The 26,291-nt window shown below is 40.8% G+C and overlaps 1 protein-coding gene across 21 annotated transcripts in view; it reads right to left on the bottom strand.

Annotated features, from left to right (window-relative positions):
• Positions 1-26,291, bottom strand: part of LOC132678728 (uncharacterized) — a 308,777-nt gene that overhangs the window by 266,945 nt on the left and 15,541 nt on the right. For 3 of the 21 annotated variants that reach the window (XR_013554161.2, XR_013554167.1, XR_009609769.3), the window contains exon 2: positions 16,574-16,819. The exons of the other annotated variants lie outside the window; for them this stretch is intronic. The gene's annotated coding sequence lies outside the window, so the exon portion shown is untranslated. The remainder of the gene's footprint in view (positions 1-16,573; positions 16,820-26,291) is intronic. 21 annotated transcript variants of the gene reach the window in all.

The following is a 26,291-nucleotide window of genomic DNA, read 5'->3' as shown; positions in this document are numbered from 1 at the left end:
AATGAAGCATGTCTAAAACGCTACAAGGAAAAAAAAAAAAAAACCCAACTGCTGATGCTCATAAGTAGAAATTAGTGTTAGGTAGCAATCTAAGAAGTATTGATTTCAAAAACAAAGAATGAGTAACTAGCACCAAGACCCACACCAACATACCTGAAAACAGAAGGCTGCTAGCTGGGGATCTGCTTTGCAAAAGTAAGAAACACTTGATGGAAAGTATTATAATTTCACGCATCTAATATGCATAGCTTGTACATGTGCACAGATAGCACAGATAGTACATGTGCACAGATAGAGAATTTGAGCTTGCCTAATTATGCACATTACAACCTTTATCAAACCATGCTGGATTTCACTTAAAAGCAATTCTGAAATGACTATTGTAACGTACATTCTTTGAATTACAAGAGAACGGCCTTCATTCTCTACACACCTTTTTGCATTTCCTTCAAAGTATACATACCATCACAATTTAGGGAGAGAGATCATCAAATATCATTCATGAACTTCAGGTTTTATCAGGAAGAGACAAAAAAAGGAATGAATCAGGTTTGTAATATGACTCTGCACAGTCAAGAGAAATTCCCTGGCGGGGGGGGGGGTGGGGGTGCGGGTGGACAGAAAGGCTCTTTTCCATCTTAAGCAGCTTCCAGAGTGGAAGAAGCAGTATCTTTAGACTTCAATTACTTTAAAGTGGCCTACAAGACCCTAATTCTGGCCCCTGGCTCTATCTCCAACCATAGCTCTTGCCATTCTTTTCCTTCCTCACTCATCCTCTGCCACAAGGACAGCCTACATGTCTCCTGGACATGCCAAACACATTACTGCCTCAGGGCCTTTGCACGTGCACTTTGCCAAGAAACAGCTCTTCCTTCAGATTTTTGTGGGTTCACCCTCTCGTCTCTTTCAAGCCTCCAGTGAAATGGCTCTTCTGCAAGAAGGCTTTCTTGGGTCCCTAAGCAGTAGCTGCCTATCCCTTCACTCTATGATCTTTCCTATTTTTTTTTCATAGCATTTATCTCTATCTGACATTATTTGTTTTCCTATTTATTGTTCCCGCCCTTGCTAGAATGTAAGATCCACGAGTGCTGGAACTTTGTTATCTTCCTATTTTCCAACTTTTCAAAGAGTGTCAGCAAATAAGTGGGAGCTCAATAAATATTTGTAGAGAGGAAGGAGGGAGAGAAGAAGGAAAAAAAATGTTTCATTTTTTTTTCATCTGATATTCCAAATAGGCAGCATGGTTTTAAGGTATTCTAATTAACTGGCTTACCTTGGGCAATTAACTGAGTAAAATGATAAGTAATAGTCCCATTTTTAAAAAAATATTGTCATAAACACACACAACATTTACCATCTTAGCCATTTTTAAATGTCTAACCGGCACACATTTTTGGACTTGGGGCTTCAAAGGGCCAAAATTCAGCCTTCCTAATGTACTGCTTCTAAATCACTGAAAGACTTCCCCAGTCCACAAAAACTTGTGCCACATTCTTAAATATTTACATTAAACAGATGAACATTTTTAAAATAGAAGGAAAATGCATTGCTATGTACTTGTACTGAAGCAAGATAATTATAGAATTTACCAAAAAAAATTAATAAATAATTCATCATAAGTAGTGTGGTCTGGTAATGGAACATCATTTAAAGCAATATAATTAACTTCTTGCCATCTTGTCAGTGTATCTCAGGAACCTTGTTTAGTGATTATGTTAAACATCTACATTTGAAACTCTTTACGAACATGAGACTTGGTCAAATGGCCCTTGTGACCCCACTGTGCTAGGCTAAGAGATGCATCCCTAATTTACAGATGGGGAAAGTGAGCCCTCGGAAAAGTTATCACTTGTTCAAGGTCAACACAATGAATAGCAAAGCTGATACTCATGTCAGGCCTTCTAACAGAAAGTTCTGAGTCTTTTTGCTATACCAGGCTGTGAAATGACTTTCCTAAATCTAAAAGCCTTGCTTTTCCGTCTCCTTTTATTATCTACTTTGCTATTCAGAGTCATTCTATACTGAACTGAAATTTCTTCCATCAGCAGTCATATAAAAAGGTGGTGGGTTTTCGTTTTTTTTTTTTTAGCTCAGCCCATGAATTTTCTAGTCTAGCTTCTTAGCAATAAAAAGCACCTTCCCTCACAAAGTGGCCCTACATGCCACCTGGCAGCTCAGACCTCACTTTAGGAAACACAACTTAATTTAATGGGGTGCTAGGAAGCAAGCTCAGGGTGCATCCAGCATTTTAATACGGTGTTTCTGACCAGATGGTATTCACGTGCTCCTAAACTTATCCTTCTGTGATCGTGAGACTGCTTTTGTCTGTTACTATAGCAATAACTAAGGAGGTGAACGCCATGGTTTGGATCCGTCGAGGGGTCAGTTCCTTTTATTCAGGCTCCAAGATGTTGTTGCTATGATTGGCCCCATTCCATGGGCAGCGCCATTTCAAGTTACAGAGTGCAACTGGGTGGATGGATTGGTGCAAATCCATTACCAGGGGGCTAAGCAGCAAATACCCAAACCTGCACTCTTGCCACCGATAGCCGCTGTGAAATTTCTAGTATATATCTGAGTACATGCTGGGTGTCCAATACAGTGTAGGATAGGGTGAATGGTTACAAAGTAAACTTTAATATCAATTCAGTGTTAAGCAACTAAATAAGGAGTCCCTACTCTGTTCCTGGCACTATGCTGTGTGCTATGGCGATAATCAGGGAAGATATTGTGGAGCTTACAAACCAGAAACTATATTCCTATAATCTATTCCTATAGTAATAAGCCAGTGTCATCTGGTAATGTTACTATGTACAAAGGACTGTAGTGGCTGCAAAGATAAAATCCCATTCTTGTCCTTAGGATTCCACATAAAAATGGAGAAATGCTCACTAATGTTAGCTCCTGTTACTATTTTTTAAACACTTCTTTTTTATTTTGAGAGAGAGAGAGAGAGAGAGAGCGCACAAGCAGGGGAGGGGCAGAGAGAGCGGGAGACACAGAATCCGAAGCAGGCTCCAGGCTCTGAGCTGTCAGCACAGAGCCCGACGCGGGGCTCAAACCCACAAACCATGCGATCATGACCTGAGCCGAAGTCGAACGCTTAACCGACTAAACCACCCAGGCATCCCTCTTTACAGTGTCTTTGTGGTAGAACAGTAGAATTTATCTCCGCAGCATTCCTGGGCATCTGATGTCTACGAGGCAGCTTTCATTTTATTTGTACGTGGTCATATACTGAGCAGGCCGTACTCTTTAGGGGAGTTGGACACAAGTATGTTTTATAATGTAATTTTTCAAAGGGTATCGACTGTCAGCTAACTGGGAAAATCTAGGTCACAAGAAATTGGGTCACTGTAAAGCTTTTCCTCAAAAGAGTTTTAAACTTTCCCACAATAACATTTTTGTTAGAAAAAGAGAACCCAGCCTTTGAACATAAGGTTAGCATAGATCAAAAGCGGACAGCCTCATTGCTCTGAGGTTAGCCTATGTGTGTAGATGCTAAGATCATGAACATGGGAATCACAGAGGCCTGGATTTGAATCTGGGCTCTGAAATGCACTGACTGGGTATTCATGCATGAGCTGGGGAGTCTCTTAGGTTGGTGGCTTTGTTAACTCTAGAATGGGTTTAACCAAGATTACCTCCAGAAATGGTTGCAAAGATTAAATAATGTAGATAAAGCGCTTAGCCCAGGGCCTGGCTTATAATAAGAACATGATGGCAGTGATGATGTTTATATTGATGATGATGATGATGATGAAGCAGAAGACATCCAAGATGGGGGGGGGGGGAGGGATGACAACCATGACATTGATGAGCTCAGTGATTCTTTCCCTCTCCCACCTAACCTAACTTTTACCTTCCCCATGATGCTATTCTAAAGGCCAAGGTTAGATATACACTACACTAGATCAAAAAAAAAAAAAAAAAAAAAAGAAAGAAAGAACTCTGTAGCATAATAGGGCTAAATTCTTTGAACTGTGTTCCTCCTTCTACGGACAAACTTGAAATTATTCCTCCCGAGTCCTCCGGCCAGGCCCTCCTGTGAGCAGGAGCTTATGCTCGTAAGATGGTTGTTTGCTTTCACAGAGCTGACAGGCCCAGGCGGGGATTCACCTTGGATCACGTCTCGCTCCTACTAGCACCGTACTCATAACCAACAGAGCTAACTAGTCTGACATGAAGGAAGCATGAAATCCCAAACCAGTCCCTGAGGTTTTTTCCTTGGCTCTACAACAGAACTGTCTGCAGAAAATATTTTTATTATCGGGCTCCTTTTCTATCCTCAGATTTTCCTTTGGAATAATTTTCTCCAGATTATGGTGACTCCTTGGGAGAAGGCCTGGGACGGAGCCGGCCTGCATTTCCTGAGACATAAGAACAACCACTCCGTTTCATTGTGAGGATCTAACAGGCACAAAATTACATGTCACGGAAACACGAATAAATCAGGACGCTGTGAAAGCCTAAAAGGACAGCAGAAAACAGGGACATTACAACTTTACGTTGCAACTACATCTTCGCTGCAGTGTGAAAAAAAAAAAAATATCCATTACTCTATATGTGACAGAGATATCTGAAAGACACTATTTTTTCACATGCTCTTTCTACCTAAGAGGTTTTAATGCCCTTAGACAGTAGAATTTTGGCAGCCTGGATAAAACGAAGGCTGTGAATAGCATGTGACTTAAAATATGCTGGGAAGGGGGTGCCCGAGTGGCTCAGTCGGTTGAGCGTCAGACTCTTGATTTCGGCTGTGGGCATGATCTCATGGTTCACAGGACTGAGCCCCGGGTAAGGCTCTGTGCTGACAGCACAGAGCCTGCTTGGGATTCTCTCTCCCTCTCTCTCTCTGCCCCTCTCCTGTTCATGCATGCTTACACTCTCTCGAAATAAATAAATAAATAAATAAATAAACAAACAAACAAACTAACTTAAAAAAATATGCTGAGAAGAGCCAAGCAACATATGAGCTTTGACACCATGAAGACCTTTCACCTGCAGCTAATCCAATCTAGTGATAGAGGTTGTAAAATCCTCTCTTGTTTGGCTATGGGGCTTTTGAAACCCTCATAAATTTTAAATTTTTTTTTTTTCAACGTTTTTTTATTTATTTTGGGACAGAGAGAGACAGAGCATGAACGGGGAAGGGTCAGAGAGAGAGGGAGACACAGAATCGGAAACAGGCTCCAGGCTCCGAGCCATCAGCCCAGAGCCTGACGCGGGGCTCGAACTCACGGACCGCGAGATCGTGACCTGGCTGAAGTCGGACGCTTAACCGACTGCGCCACCCAGGCGCCCCTAAACCCTCATAAATTTTAAATGAGAGCCAAACCTGAATTGTCAGATAAGTCTCTCGTCATACGACATTTTTATTTAGGAATTAGAACACTGAGGATGGACTTAGAATGAAGTCAACCGAGTATTTTTACTGAACGTGTTATTCTTCAGATTTTAGCCATTTTGTATTTTAAACATGATCCCCTTTTGTTAAAAGCTGGAAGATACAGGTTTCAGTGCAAATAATGAAAACCCTGAGACATGGAAATTGATTCGCTTGAGGGAAACTTAGTGATGGTTCTCTGCTTTAAACTACTTCCTGGAACTGTTTTGGTGGGAAATTTGATAAAAGTCAAATTTTAAAATAATTTACTTAAAGTGACAATTAGCACACTTACTGAATACTTCTGATTGCCTGGCAGTGTTGTGCTCATAAGCACTTTACAGGCATATCTCATTTAATGAACACAACTCTTTGAACTTGATAACTGCGATGAAGTGAAAAGGAAAGCTTGTTGAGCAACTAACTTAAACGGCATCATGGGAAAAGAATATCCAAACCTCCCAAACACCGTAAAAAATAATAAATAAATTAAAAATTATTTGATTTAGCACCCCCTAGTGTGAAGCATGGGGAAAGCAATTCCCAGTCAAAACTGGTTTTAATTTCATTCATTCGTCATTCTTTTCATTCCATGAATATGTATGGTTTCCTTGTTGTGAGCAAGACACCGTGATGGTGCTGGTATTGAATAGAGGATAAAACAGACCTGCTCCTGCCTTCTAGAAACTCCTAGTCTCATCTAAGACACCTAAAGGAAGAAGAAAACTGCACAGTTGCAAATTGTGATGAAGGCATGGATGGAAACACGTCGGGTCCTGTGATAGAAAGTAAGAGGGGGTCTCTTCAGGGATAAATATGAAGTCGGGCTGCAGAGCTCTCTGGGCAGCGAGAGCATGCGTGAAGGTGCCGAGGGCCACAGATGTTTGGTGCTTGGGGGAACCCCACTGTGGCTGGAGCATTGGGAGGGAGATACAAAGATTAGGTTGGAGAGAGGAACAGGAAGGACTCGATGAAGATGGATGTGGTTGGGAGTATTTGTTCTAAGTGTGAAGGAAACGGTTAAAAGTTCAGACTGGCTGGGAGCTGGTGAGATCCATATGCTATGAAGACCTCTGTGACCTGAAAGACGCTCAAGGCGAATGCGAGAGGGTCTGCTCCTTACTGGGGAGGGAGTAAGGGGCAGTAAGGAGGCTTTGTAGGAGCTGATGTAGGAGATGACAGTAATGTGGGTTGGATCAGGGATTCTCAAATGGGGGAGACGTTGCCCCCAGCAGACATTTGGCAACGCCTGGAGACATTTTCAGCTGTATCAGAGTGGGAGTTCCCACGGGCGTCCAGTGTGTAGAGAACAGAGAAACCACCAACAGACCTACAGTGCCCAGGATAGCTTCCCACAGCAAATAATTTTCTGGCCCCAAATGTCAGTAGTATAGAGGCCGTAAACCCTAGGGTAGAGGTTTAGCAAAAGTGATAGACAGGAGTAGACAAATTTTTAAAATGTTTAAACTGTGGAATGTATGGGACTAAGTGATGGATGGATGTAGAGTGGTGAGGGAGAGGGACGTATCAGGTGAGACTCCCAGAACCCTGGCTTGAACAAATGCGGGTTGTCATTTACTAAGATGGAAAGGCCCATGGTAGGAGCCAGATTGCAACAGGGGAGAAATAAATAACTCCTCTTTGAATATGTCATGTTTGAGGTGCCTGGGAGATAGCCAAGAGGAGATGTGAAATAAGTTGACTTTCTGAGTCTACAACTTAATCATCGTCATTATAGTAATTAAATTACTGAGCAGTTATAACGTATCAGGCTTCATTCTAAGAAATTGTTTTTACATTATTTTATTAATCCTACTGACAGTAAGGATCAACATTTATTCTCTGAATCCTCTTGATAAATTCTTAAGTTTCCAAATTATGAGCGACGGATATCATCCTACTCCTCAAAAATTTTCCTTCAGCATAGGAAACACACTGTTGAAAGCTAACAGTAAATATTATGCCTTCCCTAATAAAACAGAATGTGTCAGTAAGATAAAACATCCTAACCACTGTGCCATCAAAGATATCCAAAATTATATTTGTCATTACTCCAAAAGCTTTCATCATCTTTATTTTAGAAAATATCCTGCAAGTATTTATCTTCTTTATTGCCTCTGATTCGGATAAAATAGCAAAATTTTACCCCAAAAAGGACACTACCCTTAGGAAATAGAAGCATGATCTCTAGAAGCAGTTTAACATTCCAGGAGAGCCTTCTGCCATTTAATATTCTTCCAAAGCCATCTGGCCCTCCATTTTCCTGGCCAAATGATACAATGTCTTCAAAACACATTTCCAACGTTAGCAGATGCAGCTAACTCAAGTCAGGAAGCCTGAAGGAATGGAACCACTCCATTCTAAGTTATATGATATGTAAGTCACTCTGTGATACCCAGGATGGATGTCTGGGAGCACTTTTGCTTATTTAGTCTGAGAGAAAGAATCTTAAATAGCAAGGCTATGAAAGCTCATATTGTTACAATGAGCCTGGTCGCAGTGTTGAGGTTCAGCCAGACCTCACTAAAAGTGGGACTCCAGTTAGGAATTTGTTACCAACGCCAACTTCTCGTAGGGTATATTTGTAATTTGCCCCAGGGCTAAAGTTTCAGGTCAACTCACATTAAAGTAGAAAATAAAGTACTTTGTTCAGGTGAGACGAACTGCTCAGCTCAGAATCGACGAATCAAAGGATTCGTGATTCTCATATGTCTTGGGGCAGTCTTGCAGAGATTTTTTTCCAGTTTCTTCTCCACCTCTCTCTCCTCCACCCAGAACCTGACAGATTTCTATCAGGTGAGAAAAAAGGGCTGGTAAGCCTGCATCCTTCCTGTCATTACTGAAGGTACCCATCCATCTACAGGGACAAATAAGGTTTCACCTGGCACACTGCAGTCTGCTTTCTATTTTGTCGGGGTTCTGGGTTTCTAGATACCTACAGGAAAAAAAAATCTAGAATTTCTAAATTCTGTGGCTGGCTAGGGCCTATTGAAAAATCCCTGTTTTACAGTCCACGCCGTTTCCTGCCCCTCATTACACAACTTCCTCAGCTGTTCTAAAAGCGGCTTAGGGATTTTTTTTTTCCCCTTGGGGAAAGAGGAGGGTCAGGAAGCTGAGTAGCAAGATACAAAAGCACAGTCTGGTGGGGCGCCTGGGTAGCTCAGTCGGTTAAGCGTCCGGCTCGGGTCATGATCTCGCAGTCCGTGAGTTCGAGCCCCGCGTCGGGCTCTGTGCTGACAGCTCGGAGCCTGGAGCCTGCTTCACATTCTGTGTCTCCCTCTCTCTCTGCCCCCTCCCTGCTCATGCTGTGTCTCTCTCTGTCTCAAAAATAAATAAACATTAAAAAAAATTAAAAAAACAAAAGCACAGTCTGGGAGTGCTGGTCCTAACGTGGGTCCCTCTACTGAAATTAGCCACATGTGCTGAACAATTTCATACCACCTGGTTATTCCCCCTCAGTATCCCCCTCAGTATCTCGTGTCAATCCACAAGAGCACCCTGATCAGAGAAATGGCTCTTATCCTCAGTAGTCCCCCAAACAGTATATATGAAGACTATATAGCCAATGGAATGTTTTTTGATGGAAACTTCAAGGGAGGGTGCTTTCCTACTTGCAACCTTTTTTTTACTTTTCCATCCATCTTTCCGAATATCCCTTTTGGGCGGGGGGGGGGGGGGGGGGGGTGGGTGGGATGGTGGGGGGAGACATCCAATGATATTTGCAATTCCCCCAAAATACATAATTGAATTCTTAATAAAAAATATGCAGTTTTACCATTGAGGAATATAAAACACTAATTCACGAAAAAGATGAAATTCTACCAAATGCCCTCTCCTTTTACCTCCTACCCAGATTTCTTAAATTGTGTCAACTCTGGGTTTTGGGCCTGTGGTCTCATGACTGAACATCATTAGCTGCCTCCAGGACACCTGTAATCCATTGTATGGTGGGAAACTAGTTTGAATCTCGTAGAGAATGAAAGCTAACCTTGACCGAGCTCACAGTCTGGACCAGGCACCATGCCAGATGTTTATACCTGGTGGTTAGCTCATTTAATTATTAATGGATAATGAACTCATATGCATTTTTACACTAGTGGTGGATAATTATCTTTAATCATTAAAGTAATACATGCTTACTTAAGAAATGTAGGCAAAAGTGAAAATAAGCTGGGGGGGGGGGGGGAAGGGAGCAGTTATAACCCCATTCCCCAAAAGTAATGACTGTTCAGTGTATTTCTCCAGAATAATTTTTATAAGATTTGGCTTAAAAAAGAAAACTTAGCTGTAATGATAAAAGATGCATAATATACATAATCTATACATAACTATGCATAATCACAATAATAACATACACGCAATGATTTAAAATTGTTTTTCAGTTAACACTAAAACTTTTTGATATGCTGGGGTTCCCCTTTTTTTTTTAAACAGCTGCATTTTATTCCCTTTACGGCTGTATCATATTTGCCTTAATCACTGTGAAGTTGAGCATGGGCATTTAAAGCAACTTACAAAGGTCAGAAAAAAAAAAAACACTCTCATTTTAAGTCAAAAAGAAGAAATCTAAATTAAGCTATGCAAAGAAATCAGAACCTTAAAAATACATTAATATTCTTTTATTTTAAAATTATTTCAGAGGGCATGCATGATTCACAATTTTATTAAGCATATTAAAAGGCATTCCAGTTAATAAATGTGACTGAAATATGTTCTCATGTCCTCCCTCGCCTCAAAAAATAACTCTACTGGAACACAAATGCCCTGAGTTCTGTATGTACTTTTAAAACATAGCTAAACATGTATGGCAGAGGAATATGGAAAACAAGCTACTGTTTCTAACAAGGAGTTATCATCTTCCACTGGCAACATCCTTTGGTGGAAACAGTCATTAGACTGAATGTATTCGTTTCCTAGGGCCGCCATAACAAAATCCCACAGAGTGGGTGGCTTAAACAACACAAATTTATTTTCTCACAGTTCTGGAGGCCAGAAGTCTAAGATCAAGGTGCTGGCGGGGCTGATTTCTTTGGAAGCCTCTCTTGGCATACCGTCTTCACATGGCCTTTCCTCTATGTGCACATGTCTGAGTCCAGATTCCCTCTTCTTATAAGAACATCAGTCACATTGGGCAAACACCCCCCCCACCCCAGCCATATGACTTCATTTTATGTTAATTACCTCTTTCAAAGTCCTATCTCCAAATATTCTGAGTTCCTGGGGATTAGGACTTCAACATGTGAATTTGGGGATGGGTGGAGAACACAACTCAGCCTAGAACACTAAGCAAGAGCAGCCGTGAGGGCTCTCCTTTTTTCTTTCCTACTAGGATATCTGATTAACAAAGAATATTCCTTCTTAAATGAAAAGAAAGGAAAAGGAGAGGAGAAAAACGAAAAACAGATGTAACTCCTCTCTAACACCCCCCACCCTACACCACCACCAATTAAAACATTTTTTCTGGAGCTTATTTTCTTCATTCAAAGTCTCCTATCATGTTTGCATTGGGCATGTTTTCAAATCTTGGGCAAGATCTCAGGATAGCAAGGGGCACAACTTTTGCACTAAATTCCTTTAAGAAATAGCCCCAGACTTGCTGCAATTTTGAAAAAAAAGAAAAAAAAAAAAAACGTTAATACAGTTGCTGTCGCTGACATATCCTCGAGACCACCTTCCTGGTACTTGACGCCACAGAAGCACTTTTCTTTCTCAATCCCCTAACTGCTTGTCCCACCTGAGACCCAAACCAAAAACAAACCCTATTTTGTTCTCAGAACCCAATCAGAGAATTTCCTACCAAATCCAAACACCTAAACATCTCCCCCTGAAATGATCCTAAATTTAAAAATAATACATTAAAAAAAAAAAACAACAACTTGATTTTGTAAAGATTTTGTTAAATACCAGCCACCTAAAACTTAAATGCAAGAAAGAAGTCGACTTTAAATGCAAACAGTCCAGGGAAGGCTCTTCTTTGAAGAAATGGCCACTGGCTCTTTTGTTCTTTTATTTTTGCAGGAGACACGGTGAGGGATTTTGTATCCCCTTCCGTATCTTTTTGTGAAATCTAATCCTGTTTTGCTAGAGGTTTCCTTCCCTGTTCAGTTTGCCATGCCAGGGGGGTGAAAAGTTGCATTTTAACCCAGCATAGGGCTTTCTCAAGTTTATTAACACGGTACTGCTGAGGCAAGTCAGTCCCCCAGTGGCTGTCCTGGCTCCCAGATGAAATATCCACTTTCCCTATGATATGTTATTGTAAATATAATACCGAAAGATTATTATATTTTGGACTAGGTGACTGATTCTGAATTTCCTGGCTCTACTGGAATGAAAATAAAAGACCACACAATATTGTAATGGGAACACATCTGGACAGACCACTTTTCCTTTCCTATGGATGGTGAGATTATGGGTTGAAATGTAAGACTCTTGGGTCTTTTCATGTTTCGTGAACTTAAACAGGCAAACGTAGATCCACATCACCTGCACAGATAAATGAAGGCCTCTCCTCCAGTTAGGAACCTATCAGCCATGGATTATTCCATGTGATACAGGGGATGATGTTGTACTCCTTACATCTGCTATCTATCAAAATGGAAGAAGAGGAACACCTCTGAGTAAACCAAATGTGGTCACTTCAGGCTAATTAACTTTCTGCTCCTCTGTGGCCAAAGGCTGGACTGCAGTCCTACGAGGGTCACTTTGCAGGAAAATATGGACACAAGAGGAAACACTGGAGAGCAGATGGCTTCAGGAAAATCCCTAGAAAACCCACGATGAGCAATTACCTGCCAATACACTTAGCACGGTGGCAGTGTGAATCATTTGTAAGGTTTCTATTTTCTAACTGTCTGTGTCTTCTCTAAGTCCTATGAAGGCAAGCATTGATTAAAGGAATGAAGAATTGAATGAAAGAAGGAATCAAAGCACCCCAGGAAGAGTACAGGATTTGCATTTGGAAGCCTTATGTATGAATCCTAGGAGGTTTAATTCTGTAATCCTAATTTTTTAAACAAAATGCCCGTGTTCCTTCTACCATGCTGAGAATTTTAATCCTCACTTTTCTTCCCTGAAATAAAAATAGCTAATACTTTCTGAAAGTTGTTTGAGTTCCTCATCCTTGGATGACCAACAGTCCCAGTTTGCATGGGACTGACAAGGTCCCCAGGATATGGAACTTTTGGTCCTAAAACGAAGAAATTCTGGCAACGCCAGGATGAGTGAGTCATGTTATGACAATGAACAGGTTGTTTTTTATTCATCTTGATCTCCTTAATCCCCACCAAAGCTGTATCAGACCAGTATATACTTTAATTACTCCATTTCTCAGATGAGGCTATGAAGGCTCAGGCATGCTAAGTAACAAAAACAGAACTGTCAGGGCGCCCGGGTGGCTCAGTCAGTTAAGTGTCCGACTTCGGCTCGGGCCACGATCTCATGGTTTGTGGGTTTAAGCCCTGCATTGGGCTCTGTACTGACAGCTCAGAGCCTGGAACCTGCTTCAGATTCTGTGCCTCTGTCTCTGTCTCTCAAAAATAAACATTGTTTTAAAAATTAAAAAAAAAAAATTCAGGACTGTCATATTCCGGAGGCTGAGGACTAGTCAGCATGAATCTATACTGCTTCACATCCAAAAAAGGGGAACTTTAGGAACCCCACCTCCTGGATCTTAACGTGGTGATTGAAATGATGATAATGAATTCAAGTGTAGCATGTGGCTATTTGCAAAGCCCTTTCTGGTTTCACTCTATAGTGAAGGGATGCCATTAAAACTAAGTTATAGTCAACCCAGGTTGACCATCTATTGGGAACTTTGTGGTCCGTTACTCTGGGCTCCAGTGAACTATTTTCACTTCTGTTTATGGAGAAGACACACAGAAGGCAGAAGAGGAAGGGAGAGAGAAATTAATCTCCATCAGCAAGTTATTTCCTCCAGAGGGACTTTCTGATCATTATTGTAACAAAATATGTCTTTCTCCAAAGTCTGTGCTAAGGTTGAGAGAGCAACTTTAACCGAGGAATAAATGAGGTGCCTTCAAGTGGTGAGGTTGTAAATTGCCCATCAGGTCTGAGGATTCATGGTTGGCTGCCTTCTTTCTATTTATCCCCAAGAGTTCCTGGTTTTCCACCTGGGATTGCTCATCCTAATATGTATTTTTCAGTTTAGCCAAATCTCAAAGTGATAGGCAAGAAGAAATTGAATAAGGTGGGAAAGACAGATGCATTCAACGAACGTACTAAAAACTTTTTTCCAGGGGTAGGTCAAGCAGGCTTATGCAGTTTAACTGAAAACAAATTCCTTAGAAATGAAGCCTACAACTACATACCAGAGTCTTGAAGACAACACAGAAAGCTCACCTGTTTTCAATTACGCTTGATGATGGATTATATTTGTAAAATGTGATGATTTTTTTGGACACCTCTTTGCCACCACCCACCCCCGCAATGCCTTTACAATTGGGCACGAAACCTTATCTTGGCAGTCAAGGCTTTCTCCAACACATCTCCAGTCACCTTTTTCTCTGCTCTCCAATCTTCTTGTCAACCTGGACCTTCCCTTCTTGCCTCCACGCCTTTATTCAGGCCGATGCTTCCCCATTCTTCATCTCCACTTGTGAAACTGGTAATGGACACCTCTTTCTCCTCGTTTGCAGTTTGAAGCACCCTTTATTATTTTGGAGTACCGCTCTTGCCCAGGCTCAGTTCATGGGTTCCTGGGGCTGAACCTATTTTCGATTCTAGAACTGGGCACGTGATCTAGACCTGGTCAAACAGAGCTGCTGGTATATTTTGCTGGATTTATCAGGAGAGAGAGGCATTTTCTTTTTGCTGGAGTGATAAGAGCTGCTAACAGGGCGGGGGGCGGGGAGGGGGGGTGGTGTATGAGAGAGCTGGTGTCTATTCTTAGCTCCACAAGGAAGAAACCTGTCTGAAAACAAAGCCAGTGCAAAGTATAACAGTCCAGAGTTGGAGAGACTGTTCTCTTAGAGCATCATTTGGATATCCTGGATCCAAATGCCCCTGAGGCAGGATACCCCCAGATTTTTTTAAGTTAGCTAAGTCCATTTTTGCTTTAACTAGAGTTGAGCTTAAACTAGAGTTGGGCTTCTGTCACTAAAAACCAAAAACCCAAAGGTCTCCATTATACAAACCCTACTCATAATTATGGGTTCTTTCAAAGGTCACCAAATTTCTAAAGCTTTCTTAGCTTCAAAAGAGGGTGAGCCTTTTTTATTTCAAAATGTCCTAGGACTCTGTATCTAATAAAAATTATCATTATTATTATAGATAAAGGGGAAAATACTAGGGAACAACATTGGATTTACTTAAGCCACCTGGCAGATTTTCTGATACATCTGATACTATTTTTTCCATCCCCTTTATGGTCACAGGTGTATTAAAAATTGTGCATAGTTTTTGCTCATTGTTGACAACTGTTAAATTAGCAAAATCCTTTTTGAAAGCAGCCTAAAAATGTACCAGAGTCAGGACGAGCCAACTCTTAGGGGTCTATTCAAATGAAACAATACAAAAGTAAAAGCTGTTCATTCCAGTATTCCTGAAAGAGCCCAACTGGAAATTATTTCAGTACTCCATAGCAATAGGCCATAGCCACTCCTTCCATTTCTGAAACCAGTTTGGAAACCCTCAGATATTTTCCTAGATACGATGATGTTCTTCTAGTGCCTGGATTAATGATTTCAACAGGCTACATTCCTGGGAAATGAGTCTCAGTCAGTTATTGGCGTGCAGGAACGATACCTGTGATCAATACCTGTGGGGAAGTGAGGTAAATTGACACTGGGCAGAGGGAAAATGAACTGTGATGCAGTCATAACAAGGCATCAGCCAAACCCAGCAGCCTGGAGCTGGAATGACCCTTCAGAGTTGTCCTGCATCACCTATCATTACACATGGGCTGCCTGTGGGAAAGAGACATGAATTTGGATGAAAAGGCAATCTTCAGTCAAGGCCAAGTCCTGAGGAGGGATTCAACCGAGAGCGTGAAGCAGCCAATGCTCCCAGCACTCGGGGGAAGGGGCATGTCAGGCCTGAGGGGGGATCTGGACTGTGTCGATCAGTGTCCTCTACAGGGGTCAACACTGACCCATGCTGAGCTGGTAAGATGCTGTTGTCTTAAGAGTTTGAAATGGGAGACAAGGAAACCAGAAACGGGGAGGCAATATTACTACAGTGTTTGAGGCAAAGTCCACAAACTCATGTGATCCTCAAAACCACGTGGTCCCCTCCCTTCTCTGTGCCTGATTGTTCAATGGTTCATTCGATTTCATTCGTTTCTGATACCAAGAAAATGTTAAATACTTTGCCAGCAATCCTCAGATTATTATGAATATGACGGATTATGCAGCCATCAAAATGATAATAATGTAATTTTTTAAATAATGTCAAACACAAAAGTGTGTCCAAATGTAACTGTAGGTGAAACTAACAAAACAGGAAGTAATATTTCTCTATGTAAACATTAGTAAGTGAAAGTAACAAGTGCAATCAACGACACTATCAAAAAAGTGAACAGACAACCTACAGAATGAGAGAAAGTATTTATAAATCATATATCTAATAAAGGCCTAGGATCTAGAATCTTTTAAGAACTTTCAATAGCTCAACAACAAAAAAAGACAAATGAAAATTGGGGAAAGGACTTGAATAGGCCTTTCTCCAAAGAAGATATACAAATGGCCAGAGATGCTCAATGTCATTAAACATGAGGCAGATGTATATTGAAACCACAATGAGATAACACTTCACATCTATTAGGATTGCTCTTTTCAAAAAAAAAAAACCAAACAAGAACTGGAAATCACAAGAGTTGGCAAATACATTCAGAAACCCTTCAGGGGCACCTGGGCGGCTCAGTCGGTTAAGGACCTGACTTTGGCTCAGCTCATGATCTCATGGTTTTGTGAGTTCGAGCCCCACATCGGGCTCCGTGCTAGCAGCACAGAGCATGGATCCCGCTTCGAGTTCTGTGTGTCCCTCTCTCTGTGCCCCTCCCCCACCCCTGCTCACACACTCTCATTCTCTCTCTGTCTCTCTCTCAAAAATAAATAAACATTAAAAAAATTAAAAAAGAAAGTGAAACCCTTGGATATTTTGGGTGGGGATTTAAAATGGTTCAGCCATTGTGGAAAATAGTTTGGTGGTTCCTTAAAGAGTTAAACTTACCATAAAAAAATTACCATGCAGAGCAATTCCATTCGTAGTTATATACATAAAACAACTGAAGTCAGAAAGTCAAGCACAGGTACACGCAGTAGCTCTGTTCACAATAGGTAAAAGGCGGAAACAGTCCAAATGTCCATCACAGAGGAACGGATAAACAGATGGTGGCAGATCCGTACTTTGGAATATCATTCGGCCATAAAAAGGGATGAAGTATTGGTCCATGGTGCAGACTTTGAAAACATTACGCTCTATGAAAGACAGACACAAAAGGCCGCATGCTGTAGGGTTCCATTTCTCTGAAATGCCCAGAAGAGGTAAGTCCATTGAGATAGAATGTAGATTGGTGGTTGCCAGGCGACAAGGGGAAAGGGGAAATGGACCTGCTTCCTGTGTGCATGTGTGTGGGACCTCCTTTTGCAACTAGATAGAATTGGTGGTCGCGTGATATTGTAAGTGCACTCATCGCCACTGAACTGTTCACTTTAAGACAGTGAAAATGCGAATCTCACCTTGATTTTTAAAAAGGTAATAATGATAAAAGATAACAGTGTGGGAGTCATTTGATGAGAAGTGGTTTTCAAAAATATATCACCATGCCATATGCCTATCAGCAAATTCTTTTTGCTTTGGGGTAAACAATTACTTGCCTCCTAAACGAATTATAATAGGTTAGTATGGGAGAAGTAATAGAGTCTGCGTGATCAGCATGCTTCCTGTGGAGAGAACGCCCCATGATAACACATCCCTCAACAATATTGCCTTGGATATCAAGTGCTTGGTAGCCGGCTCTCGTCCTTCACAGAAGTGTCCATCCTGTCATTTAATTAAGCTCAGTTTAATGCAGTGTTTCATTGTTAGCAGGTGAATATCTTGGACCTCACTTATATTGGCAGGCTTTATCTGTAGCACCTTTGAAAAATGTTCTCATTAAGTCTTTTGTTGTGCATTTTCTACTATAAAACATAAGCATAATATAGTCCCTTCTTAACACTCATATAAGAATGGAAACAGGAAATAAAAATAGCCATCATCCGATCACCTAGAATGGAAGGGTTAAAGTTTGGTTTTACACGTACGTGTACACACCTACACGTATATACAGTTACACACGTGCGTTTTGGGCAACAAATAAATAGTATTATGCTGTATATGCTGTATTATTTTTCACTTTCTATCATGAGCAATTTTCTCTGTCATTATTCTTCTAAAATAGCATTTTTAATGTATAGCTGTACCATAACATATGAAACTGATTCTCTCTTTCAGACGCGTAAGGTTTCTTCCCCAGTATTTCTGCAATCTAGTCTTTCATTGTGCTCCATTATTTTTTTTAATGTTTGTTTATTATGGGGGGGGGGGGTGAGGAGGGGCAAAGAGAGAGGGGGACAGAGGATTTGAAGTGGGCTCTGTGCTGACAGCAGCGAGCCCAACATGGGGCTCGAACCCACAAACTGTGAGATCATGACCTGAGCTGAAGTTGGACACTCAACTGACTGAGCCACCCAGGCGCCTGTCATTGTGCTCTGTTATAACCATTCTTTCTTTCATACATACATTCTTTGGTGGTGGGAGGTAGCTTCCAGTTTTTACTAAAATATTTCCCAGTTCACTACAAAGAACAGTGGGATGGAATTCCTTGTATTTAAGCCTTTTTGTGTATCATTGTTTTCTCCAGACAACCTTTTTGGTTGAGATATAATTGATATATAACATTATATTAGTTTCAGGTGTACAACATAATAATTCCTTATTTGTGTATATTGTGAAACCTAGTTGAAATCCATCACCACACAGTTATAATTTAAAAAATTTTTTAACCTTTATTTATTTTTGAGAGACCAAGCGCGAGGTGGGGAGGCAGAGAGAGAGAGAGAGAGGGAGGCACAGAATCGGAAGCAGGCTCCAGGCTCTGAGCTGTCAGCACAGTGCCCAACATGGGGCTCGAACTCATGAACCTCAAGATCATGACCCAAGCTGAAGCCGGACGGACGCTTAACTGACTGAGCCACCCAAGTGCCCCCATAGTTATAATTTTTGTTCTGGTGATGAGAACGTTTAAGATCTACTCTCTTAGCAACTTTCAAATATACAATATTACATCCCCTGGACTTATGTCTTTTAAAACTGGAAGTTTGTACATTTATTCATTTTGCCCAATCTCCTTTCCCCTCCTCTGGCCACCACCAGTCTATTCTCTGTATCTAAGAGTTCAGTATTTTTGTTTGTTTGCTTGTTTGTTGTCATCAGATTCCACTTATAAGTGATATCATATTTATATTTCTTTTTCTGTTTTATTTCACTTAGTGTAATGCCCTCAGGGTCCATCCATGTTGTCGCAAATAGCAAAGATTTCCTTCTTTTATATGGATGAATAATATTCCATTGTGTGTATTTACACATTCACTATAGATAGATAGATAGACCTAGATAATCTCAAATTCTTATTCACCCATCCAACCATCACCGGACCCTTGAGTTGCTTCCATGTCTTAGCTATTATACGTAAAGCTGCAATGAACATGGGGATGCATGTAGCTTTCTGAGTTAGTGTTTCATTTCCTTTGGATAAATACCCACAAGTGGAATTACTGGATCAGATGGTAGTTTTGTTTTTCATTTTCTGAGGCATCCCCGTACTGTTTTCCATAGTACCTGCACCAGTCTGCATTCCCACCAACAGTTTGTCTTTCTCCATATCCTCTCCAACATTTCCTATTTATTGTCTTTTTGATTAAAAAAAAATATTCTAAGAGGTGTGAAAGATCATTTCATTGTGGTTTTGATTTGCATTTCCCTGATGATTAGTGATGTTGAGCGCTTTTGCAAGTACCTGATGGCCATCTGTATGTCTTCTTTGGTAAAAAAAAAAAAAAAAAAAAAATGTTTTTAGATCCTCTAACCATTTTTAGTCAGATTATCTTTTGCCATTGAGTTGAATGGGTTCTTTATACATTTTGGATATTAACCCCTAATTAATTATACGTTTGGCAAATATTTTCTCCCATCCCAAAGGTTGCCTGTTCGTTATTGACAGTATCCTCTGCTGTGCAGTAGCTTTTTAGTTTGATGTGGTTTACTTGTTTATGTTTGCTTTTGTTGACTTTGCGTTTGGTGTCCAATCCAAAAGAAATCATTGCCAAGACCTAGGTCAAGGAGCTTACTGCTTATGTTTTCTTCTAGGAATTTTATGCTTTCAAGTCTTATATTCTTCATCCATTTTGAGTTTGTGTGTGGGGGGGTGTAGAATAGGGGTCCAGTTTCATTCTTTTGCATATGGCTGTTCAGTTTTCCCAGCACCATTTATTAAAGAGACTATCTTTTCCCCATGGTATATTCTTGGCTGCTTTATTGTAAATTAATTGGCCATATATTCATGGGTTTATTTCAGGGCCTTCCATTCTGTTCCATTGATCTCTGTGTCTGTTTTTATGCCAGGATCATACTATCTTGATTACCACAGCTTTATAGTATAGCTTGAAATCAGGAAGTGTGATACCTTCAGGTTTGTTCTTCTGCTTCCCTGCCCACCCCCCAATTGCTTTGGCTATTTGGGGTTGTTTGTGATTCCACACAGATGTTAGGATTTTTTTTTTAATTTCTGTGAAAACACCATTGGAATTTTGATAGACATTGTGTTGAATCTGTCGATTGCTTTGGGTAGTGTGGACATTCTAACAATGCTAATGCCTCCAGTCCATGGGCATGGAATATCTTTCCATTGATTTATGTCTTCTTCAATTTCTTTCATCAGTGTCTTCTAGTTAACAGTTATATTCTTAAAAAACAAATTCCTGCAACTGGATATATCTAGTCCAAAGGAAAATCTGGAAGTCTTTAATATGTTTTGACAAACTTCATGTTAGGTGATCCCAATTTCCCCTTCCAAGTATGGGTGTAAGATTGTGCTACTGTTCTACATTCTTGGCAAAATCGGGGTTCTCTCTAGTAACTACTCCCAACAGTATTATTTTACATATTTTTTAAAATTTATTTTTGATTAGACAACATACAATACAGTTTAAATATCAAAGGAACCCAAGGGTGTACAGGGAGAGTCACTGTCCTGCCTACGTACACCATCCCATTCTGGGGGCAACCCATGTTAACAGTTTCTTGTGTATCCCTTCCAGAAGGAACCCATGTGTTAGCAAATGGTAGGAGTCTAAATATACTGTACTTTGCACTTATCTCTATATTCTGAACATAGCCTCTTCATTCTTTTTTTACGGTCACATACTTTTCTACTGCTGAATGTAATACCCTTAAAAGTCCCCTTTTGCTGGACATTTAGGTTGCTTTTCAGCTTTTGCTACCACAGACCACGTGTCTGTGAATTACCTTGTAAATCTATCACTTTGTACGTGCACACGTGTGTGTGTGTGCAAGTTCAGTTTCTGGGTTACTGGGTTCAAGGAGTTTTTTAATGTTTTTGCTATTGTCAAGAAGAAAAACAAGAAAAAAGAATGTGGGAGAAAAAAGAAAAAAAAATAGAAAATTTAGTGAGTCTGGTGTTTATTAAATAGTGGGGAATGTCACATATTTTTCCCAGACTGCACATCTCTGAAGTTTCTGGGTTTTTTTTTTTTTCAGTAGTCTCCCTCATCGGTGAAAGGGGTTAGACATTTCAAAAGAGTAGGGGCAGGATAAAGAATGGGTGCTAAAAACCCAACAGCAAAACTTCTTCTCATCATACAGCAGCTGTTTTACCATCCGCTGAATTCCGATAAGGAGGAACAAATGCCTTCGAACAAGGAAGGCTAAGCCTTTAAGCCCTGGAGGTGATGTTACACATCTCTTCAGAAATACAAAATGAAAATACGTTTTGTATTGGTAAATAATTTTCCAGAGATGAGATCATCTACAACATAAAGGATTAAAACTTTAAAACCCCAGTTAATGTGCCCTTATTTAACAGTGAGTTTTTTTTTTTTTAAAAACTTTTTTTTTTCATTTATTTTAAGTAAACTTAAAAAATTAACGTGCAAACAGCACGGTGTGCAAATCATAATTATATAGCTTAATGAAGCTTCACGGAGTAAACACATCCCTGTAACCACCGCCAAGATCAAGCAAAAGAATGTGACCAGCATCCCAGAAGCCCCCATTGTGTCCTTCAAAATCACTGTCCCCCCAAAGTGACCATTTTCAATCGCCATCAATTAATTTTGTCTATTTTTTAACATCATTATAAATGGAAAATGTAGGATTCAGTTTTCTGCGTCTGGTTTCTTTCGCTCGACATAATATAGAATTCATCCATGGTGTTATTTTTAATTTTGTGTGTGTCCACAAATATTTACTAAGCATCTACCATAGTTAGGCACTATGCTAGGTACTGGGCAAGTGACGGCGATGATACAGACAAGACCTTGGTCTCCTAGAACTTCCGTAACTTTTGCCTCTGAAAATGAACATCTGAGGATTCAAAAGTCACTGCTTTTCAGGAAAACGGCACAGTACCTCAAAGGCATCCATTTATCTAGAAAGTCATAGGGATGGTCAGGCTAAAGCGTGTTCCAGTGGATTCCTGCATGTTCATCCATGGGACCTCCTAGCATCATTTACTCACTACATAAGAGACAGAAGCTTGCAGAATAAAAATCTCAGTTGCCTTTTCAGAGTTGCATTCCAGAACAGCTCCTTGACTGAGTAACGGTAGTATGTCTTCCAGGCAAGATTCTGGGGAAGGAAGCTGTCTATAGCTTTGAAACGCTATTTCAAACATGTTTGTTTTGCAGAAAAATTCATAGAGTAACGGCCACACAATGGGTTTTTTTTTTCTATTAAGTTATAGTTTCTGCCCCTTTCTCAGTTTAAGAAATGGGCTGGGAGAAATACTTCTTGTGGTCAGGAGAGATTTTCAGTTAACCCCCCAAATCAGGAGACTGTTATTTCAAGACCTCACAGAAAGACAGATATTCTAGAACATGCATATATTAACTTCAGACTTGATGGTGATTATCGACATTTGTAAAAGACTTTAACACAATTTAATGAGTACAATATTGCAGTAATTAAATACATGCATTTATCAAAAGCTTTGAAAATATGAAGAGCATTAGAAATCAAATCCCTTTGCCCATCATCCTCAAATGTGTCCCCTCTCCCGTTCCACAGGTACGAATTTAGAGTGCATCTTCCTAGACCTCTTTTTAGATCTTTATGCACAAACACCTATGTGAGCTGTTCTTCACCTAAAGCACACGCACATCATGCTGCAACTTGCTTTGTCCTTCCAACGATGTTTTTTTAGATCTTGCCAATGGAGGTCTCCTGGTTCACTCCTTTGTCAATATTCTGCCATATGAACATGCCATTTTCTATAATGTGGCCATCCTTCTGAGGACACGTGGTCTCGTTTTTCACCATTACAAGCAACACTGTCATGAACATCTTTGACATGCATTCTTATGTAAGGGAGCAAGTGTTTCTCCAGGGAACACATCAGGAAGGGAATAGATCATGCCATTGCTTCTGTAAGGCCGTGTTTTTTGGGTCCTTAATGGTAAGGAGGCTCCCTGAAGGCTGGGTAGGGCTTAACTGTATCTATCGCCAGAACTCATCACAGAGCCTGCTAGCTAGTAACTGCCTTCCACAACGCAAGTGGAGGTCCTGCCATTTCATCTCTTTACTTCGCTATGTTTTGGTTGGCTCTTCTCTGCCTACCAGCCATTTAAAAGGTAGAATCCTAGGTCCTTATTCTGGGCTTTCTCTGGTTTCTCCAGAGTCTCTTTCTCTGGTCAGCAGCTCTCTTCCCTGGCTGCATATCAGAATCAAAAGGGGAGCTGTTAAATTTTTTTAACTTTTTTTTTTTTTTTTTGAGAGACAGAGAGAGACAGGGCATGAGTGAGGGAGGGGCAGAGAAAGAGGGAGTCATAGATTCCGAAGCAGGCTCTAGGCTCTCAGCTGTCAGCACAGAGCCCAACACCGGACTCGAACTCATGGACTGCGAGATCATGACCTGAGCCGAAGTCACATGCTTACCCAGCTGAACCACCCAGGTGCCCCAGAAAGGGGAGCTTTTAAAATTTACTGGTGTCCATGCCCACTTTCCAGAGGTTCTGACTTAATTGGCCTGCAGTGGAGTGGGTCCCAGGTAATTGTGTTTTTTCTCCTGGCTTTCCATCTGATACCAATATGAGGTTAGAATGGAAAATCACTGCCCTGGGCTAGTGGTTGTCCAAGTGGAGACTCCAGTCAGTAGTACCAGCATCCCCTGGATTTGTTAGAAGTGTAAGTTCTAGGGGCCCCTGGGTGCCTCAGTCGGTTGAGCGTTCGACTGCAGTTCAGGTCGTGATCTCGCCGTTTGTGAGTTTGAGCCCCATGTTGGGCTCACTGCTGTCAACCTGTCAGCACAGAGCCCATCTTGGATCCACTGTCCCCCCCGACCCTGCTTGCACTCTCCCCACAATAAATAAATATTTACTAATAAAAAAAGAAGAAGTCTAAGTTCTTGGGTCTGACTGAAGAACTACAGAATCAGAAACTGGAGGCAGCTGTTTTAGCAAGCCCTCTAGATGATTCTAAATTATATTAACCAGATTTTGAGAACCACTGCCCTGGGTGAGCCCGTGCATTTCCCTGATTTTGGAAACATGTAGAAGACTTGCTTTTTTCTCATCTTCCACCTAAACTCCTGAACACCACCTGCCTAGGGGACGTTCCACTAGAGTGCCTCACCAGCATGCCCAGTGCTCCTGACCCCACTCCCACTTTCCCGAAGCCTTCTCCATCTTAGTGAATGACACCCTTATCCTCCAAGTTGCTGGAGGCAGAAATGTGGAAATCACTCTTTAACTTTTTGAAAATAGGTAACATGCTCACGTAGCTTAAAACCCAGAAGGTGCCAAAAAGCAAACAATGAAAGTCTCCCTCCTGCCCTCATCTCCAATTATAGACTGAATATGCCCCCACCCCAAATTCATATTGATGAAGTCCTGACCCACAATGTGGCTATATTTAGAGACAGCACCTTTTAGGAGGTAAAGTTAAATGAGATAAGCGTGGGGCCCAAATCCAATTAAGAGAGGTGTCCTTTTCCCTTAGAAGAGGAGGAAGAGACACCAGGAGTGCATGAGCATACAGGAAAGGCCAGGTGAGAACATAGCAAGAAGGTGGCCATCTGCAAGCCAAGGAGGGAAGTCTCACCGGAAAATAACCCCGCCAGCACCTGAATCTTGCACTTCCAGCCTCCAAACCTGTCAGGAAATATACTTCTGCTGCTTAAGCCCCCCAAGCCTGTGGTATTTTGTTATCGCAGCCTGTGAGGTTTAATTTTATGCGTCGCACACAGGGTGGTGAGATATTTGATCAGGCACTGTTATTCTGGTTGTTTCTGTGAGGGTGTTTTAGGATGAGATTAATGTTTAAATTGGTACACTGAGTAAAGCAGCTTGCCCTCCAGGATAAGAGTGGGCCTCATCCATCCGTCTCTTTTGTTTGAATGGAACAAAAAGGCTGACCCTTCCTCAAGTAAGAGAGAATTCTTCCTGCCTAACTGCCATCCAACTGGGACATCTACTTGTGCCTTCAGACTCTAACTGAAACACAGGCTCCTCTTGGGGCTTGAGGCTGCTGGCCTTCCAATGGAACTAAACCATTGACTCTTGGTTCTCAGGCCTTTAGACTTGGACTAGAAGTAACCCATCACCTCTCCTAGCTTGCACTGAACTCACTCCGCAGGTCTGGGGACCTGACAGCCTCCATAATCACATAAGCCAATTCCATATAATAAATTCCCTATAAGAAGTCTCTTTATATAGATACTAATAGGTATATAGTGTTAATATGTATATAATAAACACAAACGTATGCACACACACACACACACACACACACACCCCTTCTGGATCAGCTTTTCTGGAGGACCCAATGCAGCCTTAGCAGACTAAGAATAGATCCCCAGTGTTTTTCACACACACACACACACAGGCACACACAAAAAAGCACCGTATTTATCAAGATTTTACGTGATAGCTACAAAAACTAGTATTAGCATAGTTTTAATTTGAATTTTTTTTATTATGTGTAAAACCAAGTATCTTTTTACAGGTACACATCATTTGCATTTCTTTTCTCGTAAGATATCAATTGATAGGTTTTGTAGATTTTTCTTTTGGCTTGAAGGAAAGATCTCTGTGTTTTGAGCTGAAAATATCATTTCTCAGTCTGTCAGTTATTTGACTTTTGGATTTGGATTAGGATGTTTCTTCTCACGCAGAATTTGTTTTTGTTTTGTAAAGAAGTTAAATGCCTCAACTTTTTTTCTCATGTGGCTTGTAGATTTCTGAATCATGATTAGGAATCCTTCCTTATGCCACAGATACCAAGTATTTCCTCCTATTTTCTTCTAAATCTGTCTTGATTTAATTCTTATATTCAACTCTTGATTTATTCAATATGGATCAAGCATGTATTGAAAGTGTGAGATAAGATTCAACTGAACTATTTTTAGTTAGTTTGTTTTGAAACCACATGGCCACCACGTCATTCTTTCATTGTGTTGCGAACCATCTTTTCCCAGAAAGTTTCTAACGTCGTCTGTTTCAGAAACTAAATTCTCACAGTTAGCCCTGTTTCTAGATTTTTCTAGTCTCTTCCATTGAATGTTCTCCTAATTCACAGATCAACATCCCACTATTTACTTATTGAGACTTTATATTATATATTAACATCTAGTATTAATACTACCAACGTGGAGATCCAGTGTTTTCTGAGC

Source organism: Panthera onca, chromosome A2 (genome assembly GCF_046562875.1).
Source record: "Panthera onca isolate mPanOnc1 chromosome A2, mPanOnc1 haplotype 2, whole genome shotgun sequence".
Taxonomy (NCBI): domain Eukaryota; kingdom Metazoa; phylum Chordata; class Mammalia; order Carnivora; family Felidae; genus Panthera; species Panthera onca.
Note: the sequence above shows the minus strand (reverse complement) of the source record. Positions and strands in the feature narration are given on the sequence as shown.